This window comes from Sitophilus oryzae, unplaced genomic scaffold (assembly GCF_002938485.1).
Source record: "Sitophilus oryzae breed Bouriz unplaced genomic scaffold, Soryzae_2.0 scaffold_466_pilon_pilon, whole genome shotgun sequence".
Taxonomy (NCBI): Eukaryota; Metazoa; Arthropoda; class Insecta; order Coleoptera; family Curculionidae; genus Sitophilus; species Sitophilus oryzae.
In genome coordinates this window covers 3,875,767-3,888,142 of record NW_022147047.1, presented here as the reverse complement: position 1 = coordinate 3,888,142, position 12,376 = coordinate 3,875,767, and the positions used below count along the sequence as shown (strand labels likewise).

The following is a 12,376-nucleotide window of genomic DNA, read 5'->3' as shown; positions in this document are numbered from 1 at the left end:
AAGATTTTCCTTAATTTAAGTAAAAATAATCTTCGGATTGTCACGGGATTTCTTACAGGACACTGTCTCCTCAACGAACACTTCAGTAGGCTGAAGCTGAGAAAAAATGACAAATGCAGATTCTGTGGGGAAAATGGGGAAACACCAGAACACCTAATCACTGAGTGCGCCAAGACGACGACTGTTCGTGCCATGAACTTTGGTACGGCTGATGTCAAGGATGGAGAGTTGGCATCTCTGGTGCCGTCACAGATACTGGCTTTTGTTAATGCCCTGAGACTATATGATGAACTCGTTATAACTCAAGAAAGGGGAACACACAATAGATCTGTAAGGTCGCGGTGGTTAACTCTCCTTTACTAGCTATTATGAAACTTTTCTCATCAAAAATTCAGTTGACTACAGAATTTATATTTAATTACCAATTACAAGACTCCATAAAATTAGTGCCAATAATGTTTCTTATCAGTAAAAACAGTAATTGGTAGAACTATCTAAGCCACAGAACAATTTTTTAATAAATCAATTTGAACGCTGTTTTACTATATACACATGTTTTACTATAATATAACTGGTGAATCATATCCAACTTAATTGTGTTACAACCATTCATTTTCAACTTTATGTCAAAGTTATATAGAATAAAGGTAACAATTATTAGCATATACGAAACTTAATTGATCAAAAATTTACATGATTACAGGCAAGGGTATGTCATTTTATAGGCAGTAAATAACAAAACAATATAAAATTAGTGCCTATAATGCTTAATCTTATCGGTAAATACAGCAATTATCTGCGACTTCTAAGCCACAAAGGAAGCAGGATATCCCAAAGGCATTATCCTAGATACAGGGACCATTTAACGTCCTAATTTAGGGGTTAGAATAGTTTTAACATAAAGACGCGTGAAAAGTAGGTGAAAGGAAGAAGGGGAAATCTATTTTAAACACATTTGCATATATGTTTATGTGTGCCTTTCAAATCAGTCTACTTTTCAAAAACGTAACACCTCTGCGTTAATCCGTCGGAGATTAATTGGCAGTAGTGGTTTACTAATAAACAAATTTGCCTAACGGACAAAAAATGCTTAACGTTTCGGAAACTATATCTCTTCCCGTCGCGCGTCGTCGGAAGCAAAAAAAACACAAGGAAAAAAACTATTTAAAATATCTAAATGCAAATACTCGAGAACACTATAAATTTTTTTTCAAACAAATACGTCTATAAAAACGGTTGACATTCTGGTAAAATGATATTATATTAAATTAAACTTCAAAATTAATAATTACTACCTGATAACAATTACTGAATAAGGTAAAACCAAAAAGCTTCAAACTTTCTGTATGATTATTTTTTATTTTACGTAAGTTATGTTTATTTATGTTATGTTCTTTAGAATCATTGCCCTACAAAACTAGAGCTCTTTCAGACGAGGATAAAACAAATTTCAGTGCGGTGCAGTCGTATTATTGTATTATAAAATGAATATTGAAGCGTGCGTTCTGCTGTGGCATATATATGATAATACAAAGCTTATAAATTTTTCATTACGACACAATTCATGGTTCTCTTATTAATAAATACAATAGTTCGAACTCACTCTCACTACTGAATTATTATTTTACTATAATAAACCTACAATAAATATTCTGTTTGCCTGTGAAATCGAACTTTTTGTATCGCAAAAGTATGCGAGTCTGAACAGGTCCATAAGCTACTATGATAATTCTGGATCCCGGATATCCACATTCAAAAATTCGGCGGGGCGATACTGTATGCGTCGCCGAATGCCATGTGTAAGGTACAATTTAACTACATGCTTTTTCTGTATCTGAGATACGCGCGTCTGGGATACAGCGTCCTCGTCTGAAAAAGGTCTAACCGCTACAAACAGATGCATGAGCAATACATTTATTTTTATTAGACTGTATTAAAAAGCTTCTTTTATTTTTCTCTTAGAGGCTATCGCTTCTTTCATTACAAATTTTGCGTTGTTAAGTAACGGTTATCAGGAAGTAATAATTGTGAAATTTGAAGTTTAACTTGACATCATGTCATTTTAATAAAACGAAAACGGTTTTTGTAAATGTATCTATCTTTTTTGCTTCCGGGAAGAGACATACTTCCCGAAACGTTAAGCATTTTTTACGTTAGGCAAATTTGTTTATTAGTAAATCATTGCTGACAATTAGTCTCCATTGGATAGAGGCACGATATAGACTTTTTTACAATTTATCTCTAGACAAATGTGAGATCGGATATCTCATGAGTAAGAGTTACTTTAGACACTCCCTAAGTCGGTAGGCCACTGACCATGATATGGCCGAGAACCGCGGTTCGGATTCCGCGTAAACAAAGTAGGCCCCGTCCAGATTAGCCCTGGCAGCAAAAAGGAGACGTTAACTGAAATCTTTACTTTACTTTACCAGGTTTGAGACAAGTTGGAAACTAATAATCCGTAGAATCAAATTGACAACCGGTTAGATATAATCTGTCCAACGACAAGATCCTTGACAGTGATAGATGTGTCTGTCATTTTAATTTCAAAGTAATCTATTTTATCTTACAAAGAAATAAGTTGGTACAACTGGAATGCATAGCAGGAGATTAATATATTTAAAAGACTGATAAGTGATCATGTAATGTCGATATTTTACAGCTACTCCAATAGTATATGTTTAGTACGATCCTTGTACCATATAGAGTGACGCACTTATCTACGATGAGATATACAAACTTTATTGATGGTAACTTTATTGGTGTATAAGACTTTCTGCCTGGACAGCGAGTATTAACTATAAACTGTGCTCTGGGTCTACAGTTAATTTTCCCTCGATTTTTCCTCCAAAGACACAAAACACACGTAATAACACGAATTAAAGTGTATCATCTTCCAAAACGCAGATATTTGAGACAGTTGACATAAAATTATAACCTATAATTTGGCAAGACTTTGACAAGCCTCAAAAATCTAAAGGCGAGTTCATACGCATCGGCGTCCGTTTGTCGTTCATCATTCCGTCAAACCATTAAAATTGAAATATAATCTGTCATTTTTGAAATAAACCAATAAAACTGGTAAAAAACAACAAAAGACGACGCATGACGGATTTATATTTAAACGCATCCATAGTTGACTTAAAAAATATTAGAAACTTTTATTAGTAAAATAAATAGACTGGTATGGACGTCATCTGGTTTTTTTCTGTCATCGTCTGTCGAAATGTTACCAGAGAAAAAAAACAGAGTATATTTCCCTGTGCGAACAAAGCTATCAATTCGCTCGTTAATCAACATAGTAATAACGAATATCTCTGACTAAGTCTCTTTCACTCTCTAACTCTTTCCAGTTCTCATTATGACAATGTCGCTGTCTCGCTCGTTACTCTATATCCTCCGCGTCAATTAGCTTTATGAAACGAAATTCCGGACAGAATATCCAGAAGTAATTAAGAAGTTCCGGATCGGAAGGCACCAATTAAAATCTCCGGATGGATTGCAGTCGAAAATTGAAACGACAGCTTGCTGAGGATAGGTTGAGGGGGAAGAGGAAAGAATGAAATAGAAAGGGATAGGGGATCTAGTCTCTTATCGTTATCGAGGAAGTTTGTATAATAGTCTCCTATACAAAATGGTCCGAACTGTATTCCGAAAATTTCGGCAGTATTTTATACAGGGTGAGTTTCCTACGATGTTCTCTATGAGTATCTCGGAAATTACTGGAGATAGAGAGTCGGTTAAATGGGGAACCCAAGTAGCATAGGAAGGAGAAAAAACCATTGACCACGGAAAATTAACCACTATTTGGTTGAATTTTACTTATATTTAACTTAATAAATTTCTTGTAGGGAATAAAGTGCGAGAAATCTAAAATTGAGGTCGTAAACTAGTTAATAATAACCTAAAATTATGCCTTTGAAAAGTAGCAACGTTGGAGTTAGCTGGCGTTGTTAAAATCTAGTTATTGATAACCCATTGAGGGCATTAGGACTACAGGGACTTAAAGTAGGTCAAATGTTACTTTATTATAACTTCAAATTTGTCTCGGGGGTCGAAGGCATTGTTTGGTTTTCAAGTTAGGTTAAAATTTAGTTGTCAATAACTTAAAATGGAGTTATTTAGGAGTTCTAATTTATTTCGACCTCATAAGTCGCTATTATGCTTCAAAGGTAAAAGTAACTTAGTTTTTTGACTTGGAAGAAAGTCAGACATACGGCAGGTTAAAAATTACCTCTTTTAATTTCCTCTGGGTGATTTCCGTTTAAAATAGTTTTCGAGGGATTATTACGTCATAGCACATTACCAGTGGGAAGGTGGGGAACGAAAGAATATTCAATGCGTTTCTTTTTTATTACCGACCCAATCTTAAACGTGTCCATTATGTGCAATAAAAACAAAAAGTCTTCTATAATAACACTCACAATCCCAAAACACAACATTTTTACAAATAATAAGCAAAGAAAACTAATTTGGTTTTTTAGTTAGTTAGTGTTTTAATTTAAAAGAGGATAAAAATTTGACATATCACATGACTCTCAATAAATATTCTCATTTTAGGACACATGATTACACTGTGAAAAGTTGATCGGATTGCTCGAAGATGTAATTACCGAACTTAGCATAAAACATCATTGTCAACTGTCACTCAAAGAAAATAAAAGTTTTCGGTTTTACCGGCATACGCCTTCGAGAAATGAGCTAGTATAGCCCATTTTTTAACTTGCATCTCGGAGGAAAAATACCTTAAGCAAGAAATCTTGACCTTTGAGGTTATTAATTTAAAGAAATCTTAACCTCATAAAAAGAAAGCGGACTTTAAGGTTTTAAAATTATGAAAAACCAAACCAAACCAATTTGTTTTCAAAAAATATTTGTTTGTGATATTGTTCTAAGCTATTGAGAAAAATAAACAGACGTTTATGAATAATACTACCTACCACAAGTTAAATTAACTAATTAAGAACTTTAAAAGTGTACCAAGGAAGTTAGCTGAAAAAAAGTTAGGTTAGAACCTTGAAAGTAACGATTTTTTATAAAATTAATTTAAAATGCGCATAAATATGCGCCTTTCAGATTTTTGAAAAAGTTTAGGGCTTACTACACATTTCGAAAAAAAAAAACAAATTTCGGCTATTTTAAAAATTGTCCCTAATTCCATTATAAGCTATTTTAGACAAAAAGTTTTCAGATAAAAGTTGTAGATAATCATATCCTTAATGAGATTGTGTCCTCCGCTTTTTTCTAAAGCCTTTCATTTTTGACATATGACACAAACATATGTTTTTTTAAATGGAAACCATAGTTGGCCATGACTTCATAAAAGGCGTCATTTTTTAAGCTTTTCAGCGATATAAGCTATAATATGTTTTCTTCGAAAAATTACTGAGTTATAGCCAATTCTTGTAATTTTTAAAGAATTTCACTTAGTTAGCCAGGGAAACAAGTTTAATCGTCTTTGCTCTCATAAATGTGAAGCTGTCACATCCAAACTTTGTAAATTAAAATAAACAAAAATTATAAATATGAATTTTTCAAATGAAAAAAAGCGTGTAGGATTACTGGTTCAACTTTTCTTGACCATACATTTTCAAGGATACGTTGACAGGTGAATGTTACGTTTTTTATAGAACGGTTTTCAAGAAAACTTAAATTTAGCTATAGCCAATTCTAATTCTTCTATCTTGACTAATATCACTTAGATTGCATGGTATTCTTATTCTGTTATGATTTATAACTTATAAAAAGTCAGAATATATTACTAAACGGTTCTTTACAGTTTACAATACACAAACTAAAACTTAAAAAAAATAATATCACTACATACACTTTAAGTTATTTTAGAAAATTGTTTTGAGTTACATCTTTTTAAAACTGAATTACTACTTATTCTCAGAGAAGAACCGGTCGACTAATTAAACTTCTCCCGTACCGCCAATTCGAGTGCCTCTCTTAATTCATAAGTTCTTTTTTAAACCTTATTGTTAACCATACCATATAAAAAAAATCTAAAATTGATAGGTCAGGTTATCGAGGAGGCCCATGCAATTGGTCCACCTCTTCCTATCCCTGAGTTTGCATAATTATGATATAAATAATTTTTAACATTTCTTTCATTATGGCGGGGGGAGGGTTATAATAAAGTCATGTTGGAACCACATTATTGTAACTATGGTAACACTAACAAAACATATTATAGGTTATACCGGTCAAAAGCTTAAAAATGGCGTTTTTTATGAAGTCATGGCCAACTATGGTTTCCATTTAAAAAAACATATGTTTGTATCATATGTCAAAAATGAGAGGCTTTAGAAAAAAGCAAAGGCCACAATCTCATAAAGGATGTGATTAACTACAACTTTTATCTGAAAACTTTTTGTCTCTTGGTTAAAAATTTTCTCGAGATATTTGGATTCTTAATAAGCAACACATTTATCTACTACAAGCCTACTACCAGTAACATACAAGATATTCACAAATATAATAAACAACACAATACAAAACACGCTAAACGCTGCAATTAGTTTTATTAATAGTTACCTATCTTATATTTTGAATTGATTTTTATCTGTACTGTTAAACTTGTGATGGTACCATTTGACACTATATATTTTAACTCCTTTTTATATAATATACCTATTTTTTATTGATTATTTTCCTTGTGCATAGAGTAGGTACGAACCAGTCAGCGACAATCAGATGTAAGAAAATAAGTTTTTATAATTTGTGAAAATCTGATTGCTTCTGATTGTTTTGTATCTACATTAAACAACTTACATAAAAATAATAAAATATGGTATATTCGAGGGTACATTCTAATTTTCTTCCAGATTTAGTTCATTCTTACCACACTAGAAGGCGCCACTATAAATATGAAACTAAAAAATACTCGAGAGTTAGCGTTGTTCTTTAGATTGTTCTGTGGCACAACGACTAACGAAGATTCTGCAGGGAAAATGGGAAACTAACCACCAGATCATGTCATCACTGAGTGAGCGGACGAACACCATTTGTACCATGATAGTATATTTATATTAGACCTAAAATTGCCGAATAGAAGAAAAAATTTATTAAGTTTTGATATGTTGAGATTAGACGCACTAAAAGGAGACTTTTCCAAATCAAAAGAGTTCTTAACTTTAAAGTGTGAGCTTCACCCCATAAAACCACCCCCAATATGCACTTCAATGGTTTTTCGCTTTTTTCTCAGAACCTGTTGGTCCCACAAAAAATTTTATACTTACCGAAAATATTCCCTACGAAATTTGCTACAAAAAAGGTTCTATTCATTATTTATATTTATCTGTTATAATCCTGTTTGCATTTGCACGTTATTAATGACATAACTGAAGCAGGAGAGGGCGATTCTGTTGTATATAAAGGTGACAGGGTGTTGTTGATTTTCTTCCAGCCCCACGGGTCGGGTTTTATAGGTTGTTCTTATCATATTTGTGCTTGAAGATATGTTCTCCGGGAATGTGACCTAGCTGCAGCAGATGTGGGAGGCAATTTTGATAAAAGTACTGTGCTGTTTGTTTGACCAACTAACTTATTGAAACAAGCGAATCTTTGCTCACCAAGGCTCCCTTAAGATGATTGAAGTTAGAACAGTTTCAGTATAAACGTCTCTCCAGCTTTTTCAATTTCTTCAGGTGTTGACTTTGCGTTGTTATAAATATCGACGATACTATCAAGGTCTTTTTCTTTATTAAATATTTGTACGTGTTGTTTTCCTTTTCCAAAAAATTGTGATGTTGTGTCACGCCCGCTAATAGCGTGAATAAATAAAATTGATTTTTTTAAATTACGTATAATACTGGATGATTGCAAGTCTTTCGAACTATACGTTCGTTGTTTCACATTACCTATGGCTTCTTTCAGAAAAAGAATGTCTTTTTCATCGGGGAAAAGTGCTGCTAATAAAAAGATCGACATCTTGTCCAACGATTAGAACTTGTTCATTTTTCTCAGATATTTTGATGGCAGTACGAATAATTTGAACATCAGCAAACAAGATTGTGTAAAAAGATGCAGTTGCATTAAAGCCGGCATGAAATGTAGAACTATGTGCGGAACTTGTCGTGGGCAAAGTTGTTCGAATACTAAGCACATTCTAGAAACTATAGACGATGACAATATGTAGATGAAAGTATGGATGTTAGTTTAGTGGAATAGGCAATGTTTTTGTTTATATTATACAGTATTATATCTGTTGCGTGTATATTTAGTACATTAAAATACCTTGGGAATCTATAATTTGAAAGGCGAACTGTATTTTTTTTTGTACTCCATTTTTCAAACTGTTATTGCTCGAAATCCATTGGATAAATATAAATAATGAATAGAACCCTTTTTATAGCAAATTTTATAAGGAATATTTTTGACAAGAATAAAATTTTCTGAGCGACTAATGGTTTTCGAGGAAAACGAGAAAACCCACCGCAGTGCGTATTGGGGGTGGTTTTTGGGTGTGAAGCTCACACTTTACAGTTAGGAACTCTTTTGATTTTAAAAAGTCTCCATTTAGTACGTATAACCTCAACATATCAAAACTTTATATTTTTTTTCTAAATATGCTAAGATCAACGTAGTAAGAAGCTTGGTACGACTGATATCGGAGATGAAGAACTAACCTCTGTAAGATCTCAGACACTGGCTGTTGTCAAAGCCATTTTACTGTATCATGGCCTAAGGTACTTGATGATTTACCTAACCCCCCTCCTATTCATTCTACATTCTCTGTACCCGGAACAATTTTTAGGCTAGACATTTTTTAACGTGGAATATATCTCAATACTCAATCAATCCGTTTTAAAACTTTCTTAATATCGCCGTACCTCCAACCGAACACAAGCGTGCTGCATGCAAATTTCGACCAATTTCGGACTTGGCAGTTAGTTCTCCTTTAGATTTGTGATGTCTGCGGTCAGACTAGCGGTCAGCGCGAGCTATGCCTCTCCAGGGGCTCTCTCTACCTTCATCTGGCCGTCTCGTAATTCTCACTTAAAGAAGTGTAATTTAAGATTAAGCCGATGCCGAATGCCCGGATACTCTTATTTCTCCTTAGCGGAAAAACGAAGAGTAGTGTAGTCTTGAGAAATTGTTTAAAACTTTTTAAATTTGGTACGGCTACTGATAAGTTATGTTAGAGGAGGCCAACTTTCTTTGACAAAATGAACGTTTAATCAAATATATGAACTGTTATTTTTGAAAGTGTTATAAGTCTAATTTATTTATAAATAAATATGCACGGTGGTCCGAGCTGTATTCCGGACACTTTGGCAGCATATTCTGCAGATAAAAATAAGTGAAAAAGTTCGTATAAATGTTATGTCCTAAAATACTTAGTTTCGGAGATAGAGGGTGTAGAAGTTTCATCTTTATTTCGATTTTTTCCAAATCATTTCTGAAGTAACGTCAATCTATTTGGATGGAAATTGGTGTCTGGGGGATTTTTGGCATGAGAAATTTGGATTTTGATATCAGCATGACTCCTACTTGTAGAGGGCGTCACCTACATATTTTTTAACTGGTTTGACGAATAATAACTTTTCGTCCGTACCTGTATAAAACTACTGAGTAAAATGCTATACATATATATATATATATATATATATATATATATATATATATATATATATATATATATATATATATATATATATATATATATATATATATATAAGTATATATATATAATCAAAAACCTTTCTACCCGAAGGTGTAAGGTATACTGAATTAAATAAATTCACTTAATTGCTACACTATACACAAATTGTTTCCATTTATTTTTGTCTCTTGCTAAACTTTTGGCTTCTGTTAGTTAACGTTAGTCCTCTATCCTGCACTATCTTCTCTATTGTGTCGTTCCATATTTTAGTTGGTCTTCCCCTTGGTCTCTTTCCCTGCATTTTAGCTTCCCACACGCCTTTTACTGGTATGTCGTTGTTCATTCTGATCAAATGTCCATACCACCTAAGCTGACATTACTCAGTTTTATTCAGGATCGAATCTACTTTTAGTTCCTCTCTTATAAAGCTGTTCCTTAGTCTACCTTTCCTTGTTACCCCAAGTACTCTTCGTAGATATAACATCTCCATTCTTTGGATCTTACTCTTCAATCTTTTAGTTAATACCCAACTTTCACAGCCAAAAATCAACGTCGGTATCAATACTGTCTTGTATACACTCATCTTCACTGCTCTCGAGATTTCCTTTCTATTTAAGAAACCGTTCTTAATGGCTTGATACAAGCGGGACGTGTTGCTAATTCTTTCGATGATTTCCGTCTCTTGTTCTCCTGTGCTACTGATGTTCACTCCCAAATATTTGTTGAATCGATTTGTTCCAAATTGATGTCATTTATCTCTATATTCATATTGACTTCTGTTTTACCTAAAATCATAACTTTTGTTTTAAAATGCTATACATTTGCGACTTTTTTACGTAATCGGAATCGACATTAATTTATTAAATATGTTGACTAAATAGATATTAGACTGAAATCATAAATTTGAAATGTTTTTGTGTCTGAACTGTTTTATATTTAGATATTTTTTATATTTATATTTATAGAAACTATATTATTATTATTTTTTCGCAGAAAAATTTATGATTAATTTAAAAAATTAAAAAGTTCCCCAATCTATCATTTCAGTCAAGTAACTATCTACTCAACATGTTTATTTTTTGTCAAAAATGACATGTATTGACTATTTATATTCTAAATATCTTGAGAACAGTTGCTCGTAGCAATTTTTATGAAGACATTTTTTAGGCAAAAAATCACGAAAATATATATTTTTCACTCAGTAGTTTTATACAGGTACGGACGAAAAGTTATTACTCTTCAAAACAGTTAAAGCACATGTAGGTGGCGCCCCCTGCAAATAGGAGTCATATTGACACCAAAATCAAATTTCCCATCTCAAAAAACTCCCAGCCACCAATTTTCATTCAAATATTGACGTTACTTCAGAAATTATTTGGAAAAAATCGAAATAAAATTAAAACTTCTACACCCTGTATCTCCAAAACTAAGCATATCAGGACCTTTATACGCTGTCATTTTGTATGAAAAATTATATGGAGAATATCATCAACGTTCTAACTCATTTCTAAGACAACCGGACGCCGTTTTTTTTTCATTATTCGGTACTTAAATATGCTAAATGTAAAAGGAAAAGAAGTTTAAAATATTATTTTTTATTATTTATTTTTTTTATTATTAAAAGATCTTAACGAAGTAATTTTCATTTTTATACTTTCAATATAACTGAAATTAATTTTGATAAAACTTTACTATTCGTGTATTTAAATGTGTAATTTAATTTTAATTATTTCGTGTAATTTATTTTTAATTATTACCTTTTACATAAAAAGATCCATTTCAATAAAGCTAATGTCTATAAAAATATTTAAACTTAAGGGGGACTTAAATTTACCCCAGTTTTTATTTTTTGTAATATGTTTTTGAACGTGGTATAAGTCCATTATTTAATTAAAATAATTGTTTATTTTTTGTAAGAATTATAATCTATACTAATAAATAAAATCCTTAAGTGACTGGCATACTGATTAATCACGATCCTTCTCAAACCACTCAAGTTAAGAAGCTCAATTTTGGCATACAGGTTGATTCTAGGGTGTCGATCAAGAGGGTGAAACCACCTCTGAAATATTTCAATATTTTTTTTTAAAACGGTCAAGTTTCCGAAAGAACGCTTAAACACATATATTTTATTTTGTTGTTTTACATATTTTAAGATTTTTTATAAATTTATACAGGGTGTTTCATAAAATATGACCATTGAGTTATCACGATTCTGCTTAAAGTGCTTGACGTTTAAAGCTGATTTTTGGTAAACGAATTGACTGTGGGGTGTAGAGGTTCGATAAGGAGGGGTTTCTCGAATCACAATTTCCAAGAGGGTAAAAACGCCCCTCAAATAATACAATATTTGTTATTTAAAAAACGGTTATACTCTGTTTTTTTTTCTCAGGTAAGATTTCGACAGACGATGACAGAAAAAAGCCAAATGACTTCCATACCAATCCATTTATTTCACTAAAAAAAGTTTCTAATATTTTTTAAGTTAACTATGGATGGGTTTATAAATAAATACGTCATGCGTCGTCTCTTGTTGTTTTTAACCAGTTTTATTGGTTTATTTCAAAAATGACAGATCATATTTCAATATTATTGGTTTGACGGAACGATGAACGCCAAACGGACGCCTATACGTATAAACTCGACTTAAGATTTTTGAGAATTGTCAAATTCTTGCCAAACTATAGGTTATAATTTTGTGTCAAATTATGTCAAATAGAAATGGTAAATGTTTTGCATTTTGCATTTTGAACTGTGTTGATACTT

At 32.3% G+C, this 12,376-nt stretch overlaps 1 protein-coding gene across 1 annotated transcript in view; it reads right to left on the bottom strand.

Moving 5' to 3' along the window:
• LOC115886041 (lachesin-like) overlaps nucleotides 1–12,376 on the bottom strand; it is a 71,184-nt gene that overhangs the window by 48,841 nt on the left and 9,967 nt on the right. The gene's annotated exons all lie outside the window — the stretch shown is intronic.